We start from the raw sequence: 21,491 nt of genomic DNA, 5'->3' as shown, positions 1-21,491 counted from the left end.
TTGCCGATTGCAGACAAGGTCTACTTAATAACAAACAAGAATGGAGGACGAAAAAACTCCGTTTCCCCCCCAAGTGACCTTGTTTACCGATTGCAAACAAGGTCTACTTAATAAAAAACAAGAATAGAGGATGAAAAAACCCTGTTTTCCCCCACAAGTGACCTTGTTTGCCGATTGCAGACAAGGTTTATTTAATAAAAAACAAGAATGGAGGACGAAAAAACTCCGTTTTCCCCCCCAAGTGACCTTGTTTGCCGATTGCAGACAAAGTCTCCTTAATAAAAATCAAGAATGGAGGACTAAAAAACTCTATGTTCCCCCCCCAAGTGATCTTGTTTGCCGATTGCAGACAAGGTCACCGATTACTTAATTAGGAAGCCAAACGTGTGTATAGTAACCGCTGAAATTATTGAGCGGGAAAATTGCAAAGTTGTGTGACACGCGTCACCAATCTGACGATTGAAATTTCAAATTTCAAAATCTCCCCATTCGTTGGATTTCTGAGACCGTGTCACATCAAACGTCACCTCTTTAACTTCCTTTTTATTTCATTTTCCATATTCCTTCATTACTTTCATAAAAAATCAAGTTCTTGAGCGATTTTTCTAAGAGAAACTTTTAACTTATGCGCAGCCATTGCAACTCCTGGGAGCAATTGCCTGTTGTTGGATTTATCGTACTCTCAAAGCGTCAACAGGTTTTCTTCACGTCTTCGTTGCATTCGATTAGTTTAAGGTATTTTAAAGATTTCAATTTCAATTTGCATGTTTTGGAGTATATTCGTTGTTTTTTTAAAAAAAATTAGTCTTTAAGTTGGTGTATTAGATGTCTAGTAGTAGTATTGAGAAAGAACAACGTACCCTTAGCACTATTAGGCGTCGTCTTATTAGGCAGTCTTTGGGAAAAGATCTCGACCACAATAAAGGGGGTACTTCCTCTTTATCTGACAACATTGACGACCCTTTTCAGCCGTTATCTGAAAAAGAACAAAAAGAAGCTTTTTACCGCCACAAAATATTAGCAGATTGTGAGAGAGCATGACGCCCCACTAACCCTAATATCCCTAAGGACGTTGAGATTCTCGACGTTGAACCAGTTAGTGTCTGATACCATTTGCGAAGTTTTGCCGACAAACCTTATATTGACCAATACAACACCAACGTTGGAAATATTCATATTAATACTTCGACCATGCTAAGGGTAAAACGGACTAGTTATCAGCCCCAAGTTACTGACTATATGACTGAGCCTAGTGTTAGGGATGAACCAAGCTCCAGGGCTGAGCCAAGTAAGTAAGGCCTGGGCAGGCACAAGTGATAAGTTCCTCTAGCTTCAAATACGAGAGATGTTCAAAGTCTCTAGTCCATGATTCGACCGTTAGATCTGTTTTAAATGACGAAGTCGAAACTGGGGAAGAAGTAAACCAGGACGAAAATGTCGAAAGCCATGAGAGGGCCGAAATGATTGATCTCATGGCCCAGGTTACCATGAGGAAAGTTTGGATGAAGAGTACAACTCTGAGACCGATGAGACTGATTATCAGCGACTTCTTAACCTGCCATCTAACAACAAAGTTGCTGAAGCTACAATTAATAACAGTTGGCTGCAATTGGTTGAGGAGAAGGAGTACTGCCGAAAATAAAAAAGGTTCTATCGCTTGCCCGATGGATACAAGCTCAAACTCCCGCCGCATCTTCCACCGTTCTCGATTGCCCTGACGACCATGTGGCCATTTATGCAAAACACTTTGAATTTGGCCTCCGTTTTCCTCTCCATCCCTTTATTGTAAAAATCCTTAAGGCTTGGAACATGTGCTTGGTTCAAGTTACCCCCCTACAATTCGCGCTGTTGTCGCGTTCGTTTGGGTTTTGCTATATAAGAATTTTCCGTTAACCTTGAACCTATTCAGGTAGCTGATAACCCTGAAATGTGATAGACAATCAGAGGAATGGTGGTCATTATACACTGCCTCTAACAAGTTTACTGTAAATCCAAAGTTGTCAAGCTGCAAAAGCTGGCAAGATAAATTCTTTTTTTTATGAGCGTTCCGAATAACTTTCCCATTCGGAGAACGTTCTTTCGGCCTCATCCCCGTTTTTGCCATATCGCTGAAAGAGAACTCGACCTTCAAGAGCGCAAAGCTTTTGATTATTTTGATGCTGTTAGGGTGAATGTTGGTGGTGGAAAAATCCAGGTTGTTCCCAAAGTATGGCTACCAAATGTTAAATACATTCTAGGCAATACACCGCTATTTCATGTCGGTCTATGCTGGACTAATGCTTATGGTACTTACCTTGCATATTATTATTACCAATATATATTATTATTACTTATTGTTATTTACTATTTTTTACTATTTTTGACGTGAAGGATTTCTAGTGCTAACTACCTAATCTATTGCTTATCGGCTTCTAGTTTCCTGCCTTGTTGTTTGTTTGTTGTTGTTGTTTTTTTTTTTGTTAAAAGAATTGTTTTAACTCCTTTTGGTGTTTGCAGGTCCGAAAAATTTAGACAACAAGGCCCTCGGGTTATCAGCCGACGACAAAGGGTGATTTCTCGTTGTCTTCCGTCTCCCACACCGGCTTTGGACAATCTTGTGTCTTTTTGCTCTCGCGCCCTGTAGACATCTACTTTCGGCCTCCTATCCCGACAAGAAGTGCAATGACGATAAATAAAACCATCTTCGTGTTGGATCAAAGTGAAGAATACTTATGGAGAACTAGTTAAGTCACAAAACACAAAAGACTAGCCTAAATTAAAGATAAAAGCCAAAACAAAGATCTAATTATTTAACCCGATCATAATCAGGTTTAAGCCCGTGCTTAATACCCAATAATGACGGATTTAGGAGCGCCTAGGTTAAATTTTAGTGTTGCCGTAGAAAAAGTCGCGCGCATCTCAAACAGTCGCGCTAGGCTGCGAGCAACTAATTTAGTTGCGCGCGACGTCCAGCGTAACCTCCAGAGTTGCGCTGCAGCAGATTCAGAATTATACAGAAATTATAAAATCGAATCTTACCATAAAGCCACGCGCAAGACAATTAGTTGCGCTTCCCATAGCAGCGCAACCTAATCACTTGCGCTGGGATGCCGCGCGCAACTCATCCTGTTGCGCGCGACACCTGCTTCGGCAGAATGCTCGTAACCCTAAACCTAATCATTCCCTATAAATAAGAGCTTAAACCGAGGCTTAAATAGACAGAAAATAACCTAAAACTCTGGCGAAATACTTGTGAACTTGTGCAACCTAGCCCCTCTTGTACTAAACACTAACCCCTTTTGATGTTTTGTTACTACGGTGGAGGTTCCCCAACAAGAAGGAGTCCATAAGTATTCTAAATGGAGATCTAGCAAAGAGAAGTGGTAAATTCCCGAGCACTTAGTTAAATCACATTTATTTTCTTGTTTAAAAGAACCTTAATTAATTAATTAGTATTGTTTGTTCACCTTTAAAATAATTAATTAATTAATTCGACATAGTATCTTGCGTTAAATAAAGATTAGAATTGAATTAAATAATTATTGGTTGATCACTTAAGCCAAGGAGAATATTGTTTATTTTCTTGTCCTTTTCACGAATTTGATTAAATAAAGAATAACGACATTACGATGTAATTCCTACTTAAATTGGAATGTGTAAATAAAATAAACTAACATAGTTTAAGGTACCGCGTTGCATATATTGTTTGGTGATGAAATTGTAAAAAAGGAAGAGCTAGTAGAGGCCACACTAGGGCTAGGATAACGATTCCCCTCTAAAAGGAACGTTATTTTAGTACCCTCGCTCCCGAACTCATTTTTGTTCATAGACCAATTTGGGCATGGGTAAACTTATGGTTCGTGCTAATTATTCCATGAACTCCACATGGAAGAAAGACATGAACGAGGTTTATGAGTTTTCCTAAAACTCATTGGCGACTCCCTACTTGTTTCTTACAAAAAAGCGTAATGATAGAATCAATTCTAATTCAAGGTCCCCCTAACAGCCAGGAATTCAAATCGTACTACACCCTAACAATTAAGTGTAAAGTCCTAGTCTTCTAAAGGGCCAATGAGCATCTAAGGAAGGACCCCCTTACGATGGGATCACCCTCCTTATAGTGGCGACTCCACTGGGGACTTAGAGGTTACATGATTAATTCGTAGTTATGATCCAAGGTTTCCAACACTAGGTTGCCTATGGGTTGTAACGAGAATTAACTTGGATAATCTCTAGTTAGAGAGCGAGACTTGAACGCATAATATTTTCCTTTTGCACAAGAGTAAAAACCAAACAAGCAACATTGCATCATGCATAAGGATATCACACTTAAACCATTAGGGATTGGCTCATTGACTAGAGATCGCCAATACTAGGCTTCTATCCCGAAATCGATAACAATCATCCCACCCATATCGCCAACAAAATGTTGGGAGGGCGATGCCATGAGTCAACACGTTGAGTGATTGATTTGTGGGTCGTTTCTTAAGATATGGTACCTTTAGACACCCAAGCCTTTTTGACCTTAGAACGACATTGCGTGAATCTTGACTTATGGCATGATTATGTGATTATGTAACAATATGCAACGTGTTAGGATAGTCTTCTTTTTATATTTTTAGTTTGGTCTAGGTTCCCAATTACGAAGTTGTCTCTTCGTGGTTTAGCGTCATATTCAGAGGATAGCAAAAAAAAAAAAAAATCAAATAAAAAATAATCGAATAAAAAAAAACGATGACAAAAAAAAACACTCGAATTAAAAAAAAATCTACGAGCAGGTGGCGCGTGCAACTTAGTGAGTTATGCGACCCCTCCCAGCGCAAGTAATTCCGTTGCGAGCGACACAGAGTCACTTGCGCGCGCCCGCTAGACGAGTCAATTTTGATTTCTCAAAAAAACAAATTGACTCGTCCGAACAATATCTTCATTGAAGAATTGTTAAGGGTGATGTTATCCGTTTGAATATATTTTGCGTCTTTTTTTTTCTTTCTCCTTTTTTAAACAAGCGTATCGATTTACTTATCCTTTTGTACTCCTTAGGGCTGGTTTCTAAGCTTGGGAAAGAGGACTCCCGGACACTCGCATTCTACGTTTACCACCCAAAGATCAACCCCTTTCAAACCACTTTTCTTCGACAACTAATCCTAGTCCAACAACAATTCCAACCATCAAAGAACTTCAACAAGAGATTCTTCGTTTGAGAGAGGAAAAGGCTCAAGAGGCCGAGGAGAGAAGAAGTAAGAAAATGGAAAAGGCTGAAAAGAAAAATGCTAAAACCTTAGCCTTTCAAGAAAAGATGGAACAATTATCCATCAAAGAAAAGTCGTTGGAGAAGCTAGTTCTTTGTTCTAAATTGGGGAACAAGTACTTTGACGCAGAAAATTTTGCTCCTCCCCTAGACTTGCTTTACCGGAAAAATTCATAGCTACGGACTTGCCAATATTAGGTGACCAATAATCCACAAAATCATTTAATGTGTTTTACTGGCACTATGGCATTAAAGGGATTTTATCCTAAGCCTTAGGCTTTGACTTTCCTTTTATTCCTAGACCCAACCGCGAGAGAGTGGTACTATGGGATAGATCCAAAATTCAAGGCAACATGGGAAGATGTAGTTTCGGCTTTCATTACCCAATATGAGAGTAACGTAGAGTTTAAGTCAACTTTACGTGAACTCAAGATGCTTAAGCAAGGCGACGATGAAGGTTTCCTTGCTTTATATGGTAGATGGCGAGAAAAGGCGGCCCACCTTGCCCAAATGTCGCCTGAACTTGAGTTAGTACAAAAATTCATTGACAACTGTGATGAAAAGTACAACAAACATCTACGTTACCTTGGTTTAGACACTTTTCAAAAGGTCTATTCTGTGGCTACTAGGATTGAAGATGATCTTGCTATAGAAAAAGCAAACAAACCTCATCATCATCATCAACCTAAGAATAACTACAAGAAGGGGAATGATAATGCTTCATCCTTTATTGACGTATTTGCAACTACCATGCAATACAATAACACAAATCGATAAGATGATCCTAGGAAAAGATGGACAAAAGAAAGAAAATTTACTTCATTTCCTATAAGCTATAAAGAATTGTTAGAAAAATTAAATGAAAAGGGCTTACTTGCGCCAAAAAGGCCAACACCACCCACTCCACCAGAAAGAAGATTTCCTTATGGAATGGTAATGCTTATTGTGCTTATCATAGAGGCGTTGGAAATGATATTGAAAGTTTCTATGTTTTAAAGAACAAAATACAAGATTTAGTAGACGATGGGAGAATTCCCACGCCTAAACCTAACAATAATGCATCCCCTTAATGGGTGTTTCACATCGATGAAGACCATATGAGAAGTGATATGTTCAATCCTTTGGACTATATCACACCTATAGGACAAACTCTATCCACAATACTCCAAGGGACAACTAATGAAGTATGTGGAATATGGGACGACGACTTTCAAGACTTATACGTCTCTAAGTATGCCGTCGTCCCACCTCCATCTTGTTTACAAAATGAAACAAATGGAGCGCTTGATTGGGATCATTTCTTGGGGAAGTCGCAAGATTTATCGAATCTCTCCTTGGATGAACAATGGCATCATGCACAACTCATGGAACATCTTGAAATGGAGGCACATCCAAAGCCTTTAGAAGAAAGTTTGTTTGTGCGTCCTACAACTAACCCAAATGAGATAGATCATTTAAATCGTTCTGGGCGAGTCTACCAAGCACCACCACCAAATAGATCTTCGACCACACAAAATCAAACTCAAGGTCAAGTACAAAATCTAATACCACCTCCACTTGAGGTGGAAAATCCATTGGTCAAACAACTTTGCCAATCCAAGGCGAATGTTAGCATTTGGGAACTCCTAAGTACTTCTAAAGATCATTGGAATTCTCTCATGAATGCTCTAACGGATTTTGTTTGTAAGCACAGACACAACCCCTCAGGATCTCGTAAGTGTGCTTACTAGCAAGAAATCTGACAAATCAATCATTTTCACTAATGATGATTTGCCTTCAAAAGACACTACCCACAACAATGCATTATACTTAACTGTGGGATGCAAGGGATACAATATCCCTCTAACTTTGGTAGACAATGGGTTAGCTGTAAACGTATGCCCATTACGAACGACAAAATACTTAGGCCTAAATCTAGAAAAAAATATCCAATCAACAACACATAGCAATATGACAATTCGAGAAGGTCGGTGTGTGGAACTGTTAAGCTACCAATTACCACAGGCCCAATTCAAAAGATGGTTGAATTCCATGTTGTGGACATAAAACCTACATTCAACCTTTTACTTGGACGTCTTTGGATACATGAGGTTGAAGCAATACCATCCTCACTTCATCAAATGATTAGGTTGAACTATCAAGGGCTTTGTATAACTATACATGTTTCTCCACTCAAAATAGCAATAAATGATCAACCACTCTTAGAAATAAACCATGATAATGATGAAGAGGACATGTAGGGATTCGCCGCGGAGCCAATTTATACAATTGAAATGGAAGAAGACTTTGAAGAACCATTCAAGCTTGATCCATATTCCACTCGGATAGTAAATAATATCTTACTCAAGAGTAGTTACTTTCTTGGGATGCCTTTGGGAATAGGAATGAAAAAATCTCTCTTACTGCCTATCCCAAAGAAAAGCTTCTCCTTTGGATTGGGATACAAACCAACCAAAGAAGAATTGGAGTCTCACGATGAAAAAAACAAAGCACGTAGATACAATAATAAGGAAGGGATAATCACTTTACTCCCATCCTATCAACAAACCCTTAATGGGAAATTCATTTGGGAGGGATAAGATTACCCATGCTACGACTTTCCAAAACCCTTAGTTTTGGAAGGAATCAAGAAGCCTGGATTTGAAATATTTCATGATTTCTACTTCTTGGATGACGATCTTAGTATCGATAAATCAAAACAGCCAACTCCGGGGTGCTATGATGGGCAAGCATTTAACTTGCTATTTGGACTAGAGCAAAATCATGTCGCTACAATGACCAATCAAAAAGCCATTCAAGATGAAGCTTTTGACCCAACCTCGTTGATCACCCTTTCAAATGAAACTTTTGGGCATGGATGGAGGAAATCTTTCAAATGGACCAATCACAAAGGCGATAAGCTGAAAATCGTCTCAGGCGAAGGGAAGAATCGGACGATGAATCTATTATAGACTCTAGGGAAGCTGAAAATCTAGGCCTGGTGGCCATCACTGAGTCTTTATTTTCTAGTTCAAAGGACGAAGATTCTAAAAAGAATTCTTCTCTCGATATACTCTCTTTTGATTTTAATAATATGAGCTCTATTTATGAGTATATGCCTTCTCTTGAACCTTTCGAATGCTATAATAATCAATCTAATGAAGATGATAACATTAATAAATTGGTTTAACTAATGAATGAACGAGAACAAAAGAACCCTATCGTTGAAGAAACTGAAATAGTTAATATAGGAACTAACGAAAATAAAAGAGAAGTAAAAATTGGCTTAACTCTAAATCCGGATGAGCGATCGACCCTCATATCGACGCTCAAAGAATTCGAACACGTGTTTGCTTGGTCATACAAGGACATGGTTGGAGTAGATAGGGAAATTGCGGAACATACCATTCCCTTGAACCCTACCTCTAAACTAGTAAAACAAAAACTTCGACGAATGAAACCTGATGTCGCATTAAAAATAAAAGAAGTAGTACAAAAACAGTGGGACGTAGGTTTTATTCGCGTATGTAATTACCCAGAATGGGTAGCGAACATCGTCCTAGTCCCTAAAAAGGATGGACGAGTTTGCATGTGTGTCGACTTTAGGGACCTTAATAAAGCTAGCCCTAAAGACGATTTTCCTCTACCACATATTAATATATTGGTAGATAACACGGCTAAACATGCGATGTTATCCTTTATGGATGGATACGCAGGTTACAACCAAATTTTAATGCCAAAAGAAAACGAAGAAAAGACATGCTTTATTACCCCTTGGAGTACGTATTGCTACACAGTCATGCCATTCGGTTTAAAAAATGCAGGAGCTACGTACCAAAGAACGACTACGGCTCTCTTGCATGATATGATGCGTAAAGAAATAGAAGTATATGCTGATGATATGATCGTGAAGTCCAAAGATAGAATGGGACATATAAAAGCTTTACGCAAATTTTTCACTCGCATAAAAGAATACAAAATGCATTTGAATCCACAAAAATGCGCCTTTGGAGTAACTTCTGGCAAGTTACTCAGATACGTAGTAAGCACGCGTGGCATTGAGATCGATCCCTCTACAATAAAGGCAATTGTTGACATGCCTCCCCCTCAAACAGAAAAAGAAATTAGTAAATTCCTTGGCGAACTAAAATACATTATTCGATTTATCAACAAATTGACTATGACTTGTGAGAAAATATTTAAAAAATTGAAAAAAGAGGAGAAACATGAATGGGACGATCAATGCCAAAAGGCCTTTGAGAAAATCAAAGATTATCTCTAAAGTCCACCAATTTTAGCACCACCAGTACCCAAACCACCTCTTAGGCTATACATTACAGTTACAGACACAGCCACAGGTGCCATGTTAGCACAAGAGGTAGAAAAAGTCGAGCGTGCAATATATTTCATAAGTGAAAAATTCATCCAATATGAAATAAAATATAGCACCTTGGAAAAGACAAGCCTAGCATTAGTGTGGGCAACCAAAAAATTACGACATTATATGTTACCACACACTACTCATGTGATTTCTCAACAAAATCCGAGAAAGTATTTGTTTGAACAACCACCCACACAAGGAAGGATATCTAAGTGGTTGGTGATGTTAGCCAAATTTGAGTTAAAATATATTCCTGAAAAATTATTGAAAGGAAAACTAATTTCCGACTTTCTGGCACAACATCCAATTCAAGCAAGTGGTGCAGAAACTACTCATCTTTAGGATGAAGAGATTCTCATGACACAAGATGACAAATGGGTAATTTACTTCGACGGTGCGTCCAATAAAAAAGGATGTGGCATAGGAGTGTTACTCATTAGTTCAAAGGGAGCACATACTCCAATATCTGTTAAACTAGACTTTGAGGTTACTAAAAATGCCGCAGAATGTGAAGTGTGCATTATTGGATTAGAAGCAGCAACTAGCATAGGTGTGCAAAAATTATGGAGACTCCAGTTTGATTATAAATCATATACTAAAAAAATGGAAAATAAAGAACTCCACAATGATATTATACCAAGCACACCTAGAGCAACTCATCGAGCATTTTGAACATATTGATTTTAAATATCTCCCAAGGGATAACAATCAATTTGCAGATGCGCTAGAAAAATTAGCCTCAATGATCAACATTCTAGATCACTTAAATATGATTCCATTATGCGTTGATAGAAGAGAAGAACCAATGTATTGCAACGCAATAGAGGAAATAAATGACATCGAAGGAGACAGTCTCTGGTATGATCATATCCTTTTATATATTACCCATGACACATATCCCGAAAATACTTCATCGAAAGACCAACGAGCCTTACGAACACTTGCAGCCCAATATGGTATATTAAATGGTCAATTATGCAAAAAAAGACCTAATGGTCAAAATTTATTGTGTATAGACCAACCGGAAGCCACACGCCTTATGGAAAATACTCACAAAGGTGTTTGTGGACCTCACATGAATGGTAAAATGCTTTCAAAAATAATTTCACGACAAGGGTACTATTGGTCCACTATGGAACATGATTGCATACAATATGTTAAAAAATGTCTAGAGTGCCAAATGTTCGCTAATTTACAACACCTTACCATCCAAACTATACAATCTCACTTCCCCTTGGGCTTTTCAACTTGGGGAATTGACATAATTGGAAAAATCTCTCCAACAGGAGCAGGAGGGAACGAGTCGCATTAGTAGCCATCGATTACTTCACTAAGTGGATTGAGGCTGCTTCTTACGTGAATATCACTTCTAAACATGTCGCAAAGTTTCTCGAACGAAACATCTTTTGTAGATATGGAATTCCACATGAACTAATTAGTAGTCAGGGATCTCAATTCAAAGCTAAAGTCGAGACCCTCTTAACTCATTATAAAGTAAAACATCATCACTTATCCCCATACAGACCTCAAATGAATGGAGCTGTAGAATCGACAAATAAAAATATAAGTCATCAATAAGAAAATGGTAGAAAATCATAAAGACTGACCGAATAAACTACACTTCACATTATGGGGTTATAGAACGTCTATACGAACATCAATAGGAGTAACTCCATACTCCATAGTTTTCGGAATGGACGCAGTTCAACCAGTCGAACTGGAAATACCATCCCTATGCATCGTACTTGAAAGTAAGCTACCGGAAGCTGAATGGGTAAGAGTGAGGTATGAAGAGCTTTTATTCCTCGATGAACGACGATTAAGAGCTTTATATCATGTACAAGTCTACCAAAGGCGCATTGCGCGTCATTTCAATTGAAAAGTCAAAACCAGAAATATAAAAGAAGGTAACTTTGTACTAAATGAGGTTAGGGGTCCACCAAACGATCCAAGAAGGAAATTCAAACCTAATTGGATAGGTCCCTACTGCGTAATTGAAATCCTATCAGGAGAAGCCTTCAAATTAATGGATATCGGAGGAGATGAAATTTGCAAATTAACAAACATTGATCGACTTAAGAAATATTACATATGAATCCGGATAAACTCGTTCACTCATAGAACCAATTTTAATTAAGCATTCAATTGAAAGATTCTAAGTGTTATGCATTTTACCGAATAACACGGTAAAATACATAACACTTGGGGGGGGGGGTAATTTAGAAATAATAAACCGTTCTAAGTCTTTAAATTTTTTCGAACATCACGAAAAATCCTTCACACTTGGGGGGGGGGGGGTAATAATACAAATTTTTTTTTTTTCGAGACATTCATAGCACAGGTGTCGCGCGCAAGTGGAAGAGTTGTGCGTGGATGTCACACGTAACTACAGATGTTGCGCGCGCCACCTAATGACACACTGCAAACCCGAATTTTTACGTTTGAATGAAGTTGCGACTTCTACTTGTGGCAAAAAGAGGGTGTATCTTAAATATAACATATACTCGAAAATAAAATTAAACTTTGATTTAATTCTTTTAAACAAGGTTTGATTAATTTTTCATTTAATTTTTACCTAAAAGATTAAAGAAAAATAAAAATATACATAATTAAAAAAAAATATTAGAACTATGGAAAGACCTAATTTCGTAATACGAATACGTAGGCAATCTTTATGATTCAGTCGTATCAAAATATAAAAATATAAAGCTCATTTTATTTCATTTAAATTTCAAAGTAAAGAGAGACATTGTTGAACTAGATTGTAAAAAAAAAAAAAAAAAACACATATTAGTGATTACACTTTATTCAATTTAAAACTAATGGCGAAACTGTGTAACACTCTTAAGGTTTTACTATATCCTCAATTGTCACAGACGATGAAGGAGTAGTTTCCATCGTTGTATTTTCAGAAGCCTTAGAGCTTAATCCTATACTCTTTTTCTTGACCCATACATTGTTCTTCAATTTGGGAATTGGGGTCTTTTCAACCTTTTATCCTTTTTCCAAAGATTTCGTTAGAGTCCTTTTTCGAGTTTTTTGTGAAGGTTCCTTAATTATCAGACCTCATTGTGTGGATTTGGAGGGAGCTTTCCTTTTTGTTTCCTTTGAACATGCCTTAGGAGATGAGAAGTCTAATTTTCTTCTCACCCCTTTGTTTTGGACACTAGGAGGAGTAGCGGTGGCCGAATGCATCAAGGGCTTAGGTTGATTGCGAGCCGTGATGGCTTGATATTGAGATCGAGCCTTGTTTAATTCGCCCTTATCCGTCGCATTCATCTAAGCTTTATATAAGGAAGATAATGCAATACTCGAAGTAGGATTTTGTACTACCCATCTAGGAAGACTTGACCAATACTCCATCCAACGAAAAATTTGCTCGGGATTAAAAATCACATCTCTAGGGGCATCACAATCTTGCATGGGAATAATTTGTTTCATCCCGTATTGTCTCATTACCCTACAAGGAAAAATTTAAGTAGTATTAGATAGGCCTAAAAGCCTAATGTAAGGGAAATTGTGACTATTCCCAATCATACTATTTATGTTCCATCAAGGAATCACAAAACGTATGTTAGGAACCCCATGACAGAAAAACGACGTCCATTCCCCTTCATTCTTATGCTTATAAAGGATTCGACGTCCAGGGAATGTCCTTAATTCATTAGCCTCAACGTTTTGTGGCTGATCAACAATTCACAAACGCTCCATGAGCCAAATCTACAACAAAAAAAAAAAAAAAAAAAAAAAAATCAGTTTGCGGGTTTTATACAAGCAGGTGGCGCGCGCATCAAAACCAGTTGCGCGCGCCATCCGCGCGCAGCACAGAAGATTGCGTTGGTCATGCCAGCACAACTTCGTAACTTGCGCTGATAAACGAAGAAAAAAAAACCGTTTTTATTAGGGTCTCCTCTAAGGCGATTCAAACATAGAACGGTTTCCGCCAAAGCCAAAGGAGCGGGTGAATGACATCCCTCTATTTGCTCTACAATGGACACCATGGAAAAATCTCTGTATTCTTTGCCTGTCCTAAGTAAACAATTAACAACAAGACAATAACATAAAGCGCGAATTTTAAAGCGTTGTTTAGTCATGTTGTCACGAGGGGCGACAAAATGTTCAATAAATTGAATCAAGTTCATGCCTTCTACATTGTCGGACAAGACAAAAAATCTTTGGAATATAGGTTTGGGATCCGACAAGGTAGGCGAATAAGTCACAGGGAGAGTATTTGTAGGGAAACCTAGCAAGGCCTCAAACTCACCGGGTAGGGGGACAATTTCATCCCCTTTAAACAAGAAAAAATGGTGGTTAGAGTCCCAATGGTTGACTACGGCATGAAGAAAAACAAAATTAACCACTAGTTGCATATAATTCAATAGAGGGTCTAGGTGGTAAATTTGAAAGCTAGTTTATCCTCGGTTGAAAGGGAAGTGACCCATTGCTTCAAACGTTGTTCAAAGGTCTTCACCATTGTTCAAAAAAAAAGAGAGGATGAGAATTTAGAGATTAATTCTTTTTAGTTTCTTATATTTACTAAGCGAATGAATGCGAGAGGATCAAAAGCCTACAGGAAACCACGTTTAAATAGACCCAAGAGGAGAAAATTTTCGGCAAATTCGGCTAAAAGGAAAGTTCACCAACAGGTGGCGCGCACAAATCATGATTGTACGCGCGCACACACACACACACACACACACACACACACACACACACACACATATATATATATATATATATATCCGTATATAGCAGCATGTGAGTTGGATTTATTTCCGTATTTTGACTCACATACTGACAGAATCTTCACTGAATCTTAAGACTCATCATACACTTGCCTTTTAACCCTTTATGCCCCTTTTCTTGCCTAATTTCTTGTTTTCTCTTTATTTTTATTTTTTTAATTTTCTTTTTATTATTTTCCTTACTTTCTTAATTTCTTTTTTATTATTTTCCTACTTCCTTATTTTCTTTTTTATTATTTTCTTATTTTCTTATTTCTCTTTTTTCTTTTTTGTTTTCTTTTCGCCTTCCTTTTTCGAGTTTTGGTTATTGTTTCGAGGGGGGTAGTCGGGAACCCTTTCCCTCCCTCGAAATTTTTTTTCTTTGAATAATAAAAATAATAATAATGTACACACGGAAACCAAAAAATAATAATGATGACATATATACAAATGTGTCATATGTACAACAATGCAAATATATATATATATATATATATATATATATATATATATATATATATATATATATATATATATATATATATATATATATATATATATATATATATATATATATATATCTGTTTCCTAAAATAAATAACAATATGTGTACAAAAGGAATCTGGGTGCTTGGCGACTACTAGACGGTTGTTGCATATCCTGCAAAATCCAAAACGAAGATTAATACATGAAATGTAATAACTTCGTTGAAAAGAAAAGAAATAAAACTTACCGCGATCATCCGATGTTCATGGCATGATAAAGTTACGAGGGCTCTCCGATAAGCAGCTCGGAAAACACGTAAAGTCCTCACCATGCCGTTCACGGTTTCTTGCGGAACCTGTTCTAAAGATACAAGGACAGTTAGTAAACAAATGTATATGAAACAAAAAATAAATAGAAATGTTTAAGTGCATATACACAAAAGACATATCGACTCAACTGTCTCAAGTACAAACGGTATCCCCTCATCATCCTCCGCTGTTGGAAGGGTCTCACGAATTACCGATCCGACAACATTGGTATACGTGATCTCCGCTGTAGGAGGCATCCAACCACCTAGCTCGACCCGCTAAAATATATATGACAAAAAACGATAAAAGGGTCAAAGTTCCTAAAAATTAATAGAAACAAGGAAAAGAGAGAGTTAGAGTACTAACCAGAACAAAAGCCGAAAAAGGAGTCAGCTTGGATGCTATAAAAGCCGGATAAGAAACCTCTGGCAGCACCAGCTGCTCCGCTGGATAACCAAGGATCGCGTGTGCTCGATCCTCGGTAGACAGCAAGTCCGGACGTAACATCCGGATCGGAGGATCCGCAGGAACAAAAGGCTCTTCGGACGAAATCTGCCAGAGAACACGCTCGCCTAAAAACCAAGCATCTGTCCTCTAGAGCACCGAGAGTCCCGGATAGTGGGGTTGGAAACGACAACGAACCATGCCAGACAAGATAACCTCAGGGACTCCGACGATCAAACTCCAAGGACGAAGATCGATATATACAACACAACCACATGAAAAATCGTCAGAAAATAAAAAAAAATAAAAAAAATGCACATGTAGTTGGAATACTCACCGACGCACGAGTCGCCAAAAGGATCATCTGGTGAAAGTCACCGGCAAAAGTGGCTCGTTTCTTCTTAATTGCGACCAATCGATGGCCGATAGGAAAACGAACACCCCCAAGAAACTTGGGGGCTAAGAAAGGCAGGTACGAGAATCCCCAAGCCTGAAACCGAGTAAAGATAAGCCTAAAGGAAAACAACAAAAGTAATAACCGAAAGAAGCTTAAAACACGTACCTCAAGGATACGACCGTGCCACGTAAAGGAGATCCGACACACCTCAATATTCGCCGCAAAATCCATTACCCGGGTCGCCTTGCCCATAGCTGTAAGCATAGGGGCATACGACACCTCCGTCTAACTCAGGTCACCTACTTGCCCCAAATAGCTGAGGCAAATAAGTAATCCAATGGAGAAACGCTCTCCTCGATCACACAAGATAGTGATGGAAAGAACGTGAGCAATGTATATCCGAGCCAGCTGCTCAGGTGTACACTGTTGATCAAGCTCGTCAGCCGACAACTCGTCGGCAAGAACTGAGTACGGACAAGACTGCGCGTACACGTGAAGGGCTGATGCAAGACGGTTCCCCACAAGGTCGCGCAGTCACTTGTCTGGCCCCTTAACGAATTTTATAGCTACGAGCTTGCCTCCGAAAGGAAAACCCGTAATCATAGAAAAATCGAAAGGGGTAACCGTCATCTCTTCCCATGAAAAGTGGAAAGTGTTGGTGGAATCCCACCAAAACTCCAACAATCCATAGAGGAAAGCTAACGATGTAGGCTGACTCGATAAATCCCAAAGAGCCGCCAGTTGGGAGTCAATCCCGAAATGTGCTACAATCTCCTTTGCCACCTCGGGCAAACTCTCAAAACGGGCTCGCAGGTCACCAGAGCCGTATAAACGCATGCTAGGCTCACTCTAAATAAAAGAATAAAAATAGAAAAAAACGGTTATGGTTTAAAAAGGAGAAACAAAGGAAAAGAGAAAGAAACAAAGGGGCGAAAAACTCACGATGCCGCGCCACCCTGTGATTGAAACATGATGGTCTTGGTCCCACTTGAGGACCCTAGGGTCCCAATTGGGAGGAGCCTCCCAAACCACATCCTCCTTGCGACGTTGATCGGCTGCGACGCGTCGTTCTCGAGGACGGGTCACCCTCTTCCGAGGGCGAACCGCCTCGTCCGGACCACCTAGAATCTTCTCAGCATCGACAAATGGAGGCGAGTCCATGCTATGATGGATAAAGTTTCTTTAATTAGTTTACTTTATTTCCTAAACTAACAAATATACGTATTGTAGACCCATTTTGGCAGCATAACGACTGCCGATAGGGAAAAACACAAAAATCGAATGCCACCCATACTTAGGGGCTACTATACCTACAGTTAAACTCAGTAAATGGGGGCTTCTAACACCCACAAAGACCATCCTATACTAGTTTCAACTAAGTATTCAAGGGATTGTATTCCAAAATCTCAAAGAATCAACTACTTCTAGACGAATAACAGTAATATAAACACAATTATCATCTACCAAAAATCTTGAAGTTCGAATATGGCAAAAATAGGCTAAGTATACACTTCGTGCCAATTTTTTTTCGGATTCAAAATTTTTAAAATATTATTATGGAAGCAAAACTAGTTCCAATACTATAATTGCTGCATAATTGACAAGTATAACCAAAATGAGCAAACAAAATAACAGTAAATCAAACCAAATTCGAGTAGAATTGCAAAAAACGCACTAACACGAAGAAATGCTGATACAAGGTTCAATACTTAACCATTTTTCATGAAATTTGTTGCAAAACACTCCTTAAACATAGAATAACAACATGGAACAAACAATTCCAAGAATAATGGACTGAATCGAAAACCTCCAAATTCGAAATTTAGGGTTCAACGGTTCGAAAATCGTCCCAACTAAGCCTAAATCAAACGAAAAACAACAAAAAAACTTACATTAGATTACGACAAATATGAAATGAGGACGAAATTTCCTTCCTTTAGCTTCAAAAATGGCAAGAAACCGAGCTCTTTAGAGAGAGCTAGGGGCGAAAATCGATGAAGAAAGGAGAGAGAAGGCGAAATAAAAAATCGCGTTTTGCGATTTTCTTTTTGCTGAACTGAGTGTCGCGCGCAACTAAATCAGTTGCGCTTGACATACCAGCGCATCTCAGAGCAATGCGCGCGTTTGGCCAACGTGACCCACTGAGTTGCGTGCAGATACTGGTCACTAAAATGACCGGAATCTTGATTTTGATCCGTTTGATAATTTTTTAATGGTTTTTTCTCGTTATTATACGTAATGGCGCGCAAATTACAAAATATTTTTAAATTGCTTTGCATATTGTAGTTTTTTTCTTCTTTGTTAGTTTTTTGCATCATTTTTGCATGAACACCGTGCTTTGTGCCTTCCCCAAGCATACGTTTTGAACGTTTTTTGTAAGAGTGCCTGAAGACTTTCCGTGGTGGTGCTTTACGTAAAAGCACCCATAGACAGGTTTGTCATTTTAATGTACTGACGTTACAAATGTCCGAGTTTTTTTTTTTTTTTTTCACTTTCAAAGCAAAAAGGAAGGTGTTTTCATGCAGCGTAAAAATGCAAATGGCGTATTGTATGGCGCAAAATTGTACGACGTAGGTGTTGCGTAAAATTTCACTCAGCCCAAGCTTTGCGAGATTTACCTCTCGGGACTAAAAGGTGCATAATTAATGTAGGTGTTAGCTCACGAGTGAACAGGCACGCCGAACCTATAGGGAAATATAGGTACTACGCAACGGAAATAAACATGAATCATATTCATATAACACCTAGCAAAGGATCTCATGCATAACTTATAAAGAGTAAGAATTATACCTTTGAAGCGTGATTCTACTAGTAATCGAGCAAGAACAAGGAAGACAAATAACCTCAAACGTGATTCCTCTACTTAGTCCACAGGCACGGATTAAGACCTCCAGTAATGCTAGTTAGTCGCGATCGAACTCTTCAATCGACTATCTACGGAGAGGTATGAACAACGAACTAGTCACGAACCACCGCGAACGCCACTAGGGGTGGCCGGACGCAAGTCCAAGGGGGGGGGGAGAGGGGTGCCGTGAGAGAGAGAGAGGGATATTGGGGTTTTCGGGATTTGGTTGCCTTGATTCACAATTCACTGTAAGTTAATTGTGAGTCCTATATTCAACCCTAGGCATGGATCTTATTTATAGATAACATCTCTAAATAAGAGTCCATGAAAAAGCCCAATTCTTAATCTCAATCAATCTACACTAGCCCAATCCTATTCATGATTAGTTAAATGCTCATAAGGCCCATTAATGGGCCTCTTACTTACTTAACCCTATACCTTTGTGTGTGACCTCATAGGATCCATCCTAGCGGGTTCTGGACTATTTTACTAGCCCAAAGATCATCTCTCATAGTCTAGCAACAGATGATGACGCCCCAAGAGAATGAGCTTATTATCTTCATAATAGTGATCCTTGATATATTTAGTAATTGCACTTATCAAAGACACAACTCCTTCAATCTCCCACTTGTCTGAGACAAGTGCGCAATATTCATATTCCTTAAGTCAATGTGTGTCGATTTGATAATATGATTGCATCTCATGTCGTGATCATATTACTCCACAAATCTTTTCTTGAAAAACTGAGTGAGATTCAAATAACAAATGATTACTGTGTAATGCATTTGAGCACGACCATGCATTTTTCTGAATTCTCCCTTTTCAAGGGGCCAAGACACATTCCTATTTAATAGGTAGACTCAATCCAATCTTGTGGCAACTAAAGCTCCCACTCAACTTCTGAAATATCCGGGAAACACCCTTTATAATCTCCAGTTACGGGCAGACGTTTGAGTGTACCACTGCTATAACATCCATTGCGTGAAATCAATGTTCCACTCATGTCAAAGGAATCCACTAATATATCCGGAAGCTCTATACTTGAACTTCAAAGTAGTTCTATAGTTCGATCATGCATCATTCATGCATATCCATGTGATTGATCGAGCTTCATTACGCTCCTATAGCCCATGAAACTGCGCTATCCAATCAATCTTTCATGCTAGTCCATTATTAAAAATCATTTATGTCCAGTTTAATGATTCCGAACTAGTAACTTAAATAATGTATGAATTTAGTTCACCTGTAGGGTTTCATTCACTAGGTCATCAACCTGATGAGCCCATCAATCCATAATTATTTTGGACATTTTATTTAATAATGAAACCACGATTAAATAAGAGAAATGATAAAATTTCTGACTAAACATAATTCTGCAAATGAGTGTATTACATGTGTAACTTATTTTTCTCCAAAAATAAATACAACTTCTAATTACATCATTTGCTTCAATCTAGCTTCACTAGCATGTTTCTCATGCTTAGGTAGTGGAAGGGTTTTAGTGAGTGGATCAGTGATATTCTCATCCATATGAACTTTGCACATCTTTACATCTCCTCTGTTAGCGATCTCTTGAATGAGGTGATACTTCTTCTCAACATGTTTGGATTTGAAGTGTGACCTAGGCTCCTTTGATTGAGAAATGGTGCCATTGTTGTCACAATACAACTCGATTCCCTTTTGAGCACTTGGTATGATATCCAGCTCAGTTAGGAACTTTTTTATCCAAACTGGTTCTTTGGCTGCTTCAACTGCAGCCAAATATTCTGATTATGTTGTAGAGTCTGCGACAGTGCTCTGCTTCAAACTCTTCCAGCTCACTGCTCCTCCATTCAGACAGAAAATGTACCCAGACTGTGATCTAAAGTCATCTCTGTATGTTTGGAAACTCGCATCCGTATAACCTTTGACAACCAACTCATCTTCGCCACCATAAACTAGAAACATTCCTTTAGTTCTTCTCAAGTACTTAAGGATGTTCTTGGTAGCTGTCCAGTGTGCATCACCTGGATTTGCCTGAAACCTGCTACACATGCTTAGAGCAAATGCAACATCCGGCCTCGTACAAATCATGGCATACATTATCGATCCTATTGCAGAAGAATAAGGAGTGATAGCCATACGTCTCATCTCATCCGGCATAACCGGACATTGAGATTTACTGAGCGTAATGCCATGAGACATGGGGTGAAATCCTCTCTTGGAGTTTTCCATCTCAAACCTGTCAAGAACCTTATCAATATAAGTCTCTTGACTTAGTCCAAACATCCTTCGAGACCTGTCTTGATGGATCTTAATTCCCAAAATGTACTCGGCGTTACCCAAGTCCTTCATGGAAAAACAACTATTCACCATTCCTTGACTAACTCAAGCATTGGTATGTCATTTCCCATGAGTAGTATGTCATCCACATACAGGACTAGGAAAACTATGCTGCTCCCACTAGACTTCTTGTATACACAAGGTTCCTATTCACTTTTGAGAAAATCAAACTGTTTGATTGCTTTGTCAAAACACAGATTCCAACTCCTGGATGCTTGCTTCAATCCATAAATAGATTTCTGAAGTTTGCATACCTTTCTAGGATTTTCTGGATCTTCAAAACCCTTGGGTTGTGTCATGTACACTTCCTTCGTCAAGAACCCATTCAAGAAGGCGGTTTAGACATCCATCTGCCAAATTTCGTAATCGAAAAATGCA

At 38.6% G+C, this 21,491-nt stretch overlaps 1 pseudogene across 1 annotated transcript in view; it reads left to right on the top strand.

Annotated features, from left to right (window-relative positions):
• The first annotated feature begins 1,191 nt into the window (after positions 1–1,191).
• The window catches only part of LOC145640132 (heat shock protein 90-6, mitochondrial-like), an 82,177-nt pseudogene continuing 61,877 nt past the window's right edge, over positions 1,192–21,491 (top strand). Inside the window, exons 1-3 of the transcript XR_014114944.1 lie at positions 1,192–1,288; positions 1,482–1,626; positions 2,167–2,285. The product of XR_014114944.1 is annotated as a heat shock protein 90-6, mitochondrial-like (transcript). The remainder of the gene's footprint in view (positions 1,289–1,481; positions 1,627–2,166; positions 2,286–21,491) is intronic.

This window comes from Chenopodium album, chromosome 7, assembly GCF_948465745.1.
Source record: "Chenopodium album chromosome 7, dcCheAlbu1.1, whole genome shotgun sequence".
In the NCBI taxonomy this organism is placed as follows: domain Eukaryota; kingdom Viridiplantae; phylum Streptophyta; class Magnoliopsida; order Caryophyllales; family Amaranthaceae; genus Chenopodium; species Chenopodium album.
Note: the sequence above shows the minus strand (reverse complement) of the source record. Positions and strands in the feature narration are given on the sequence as shown.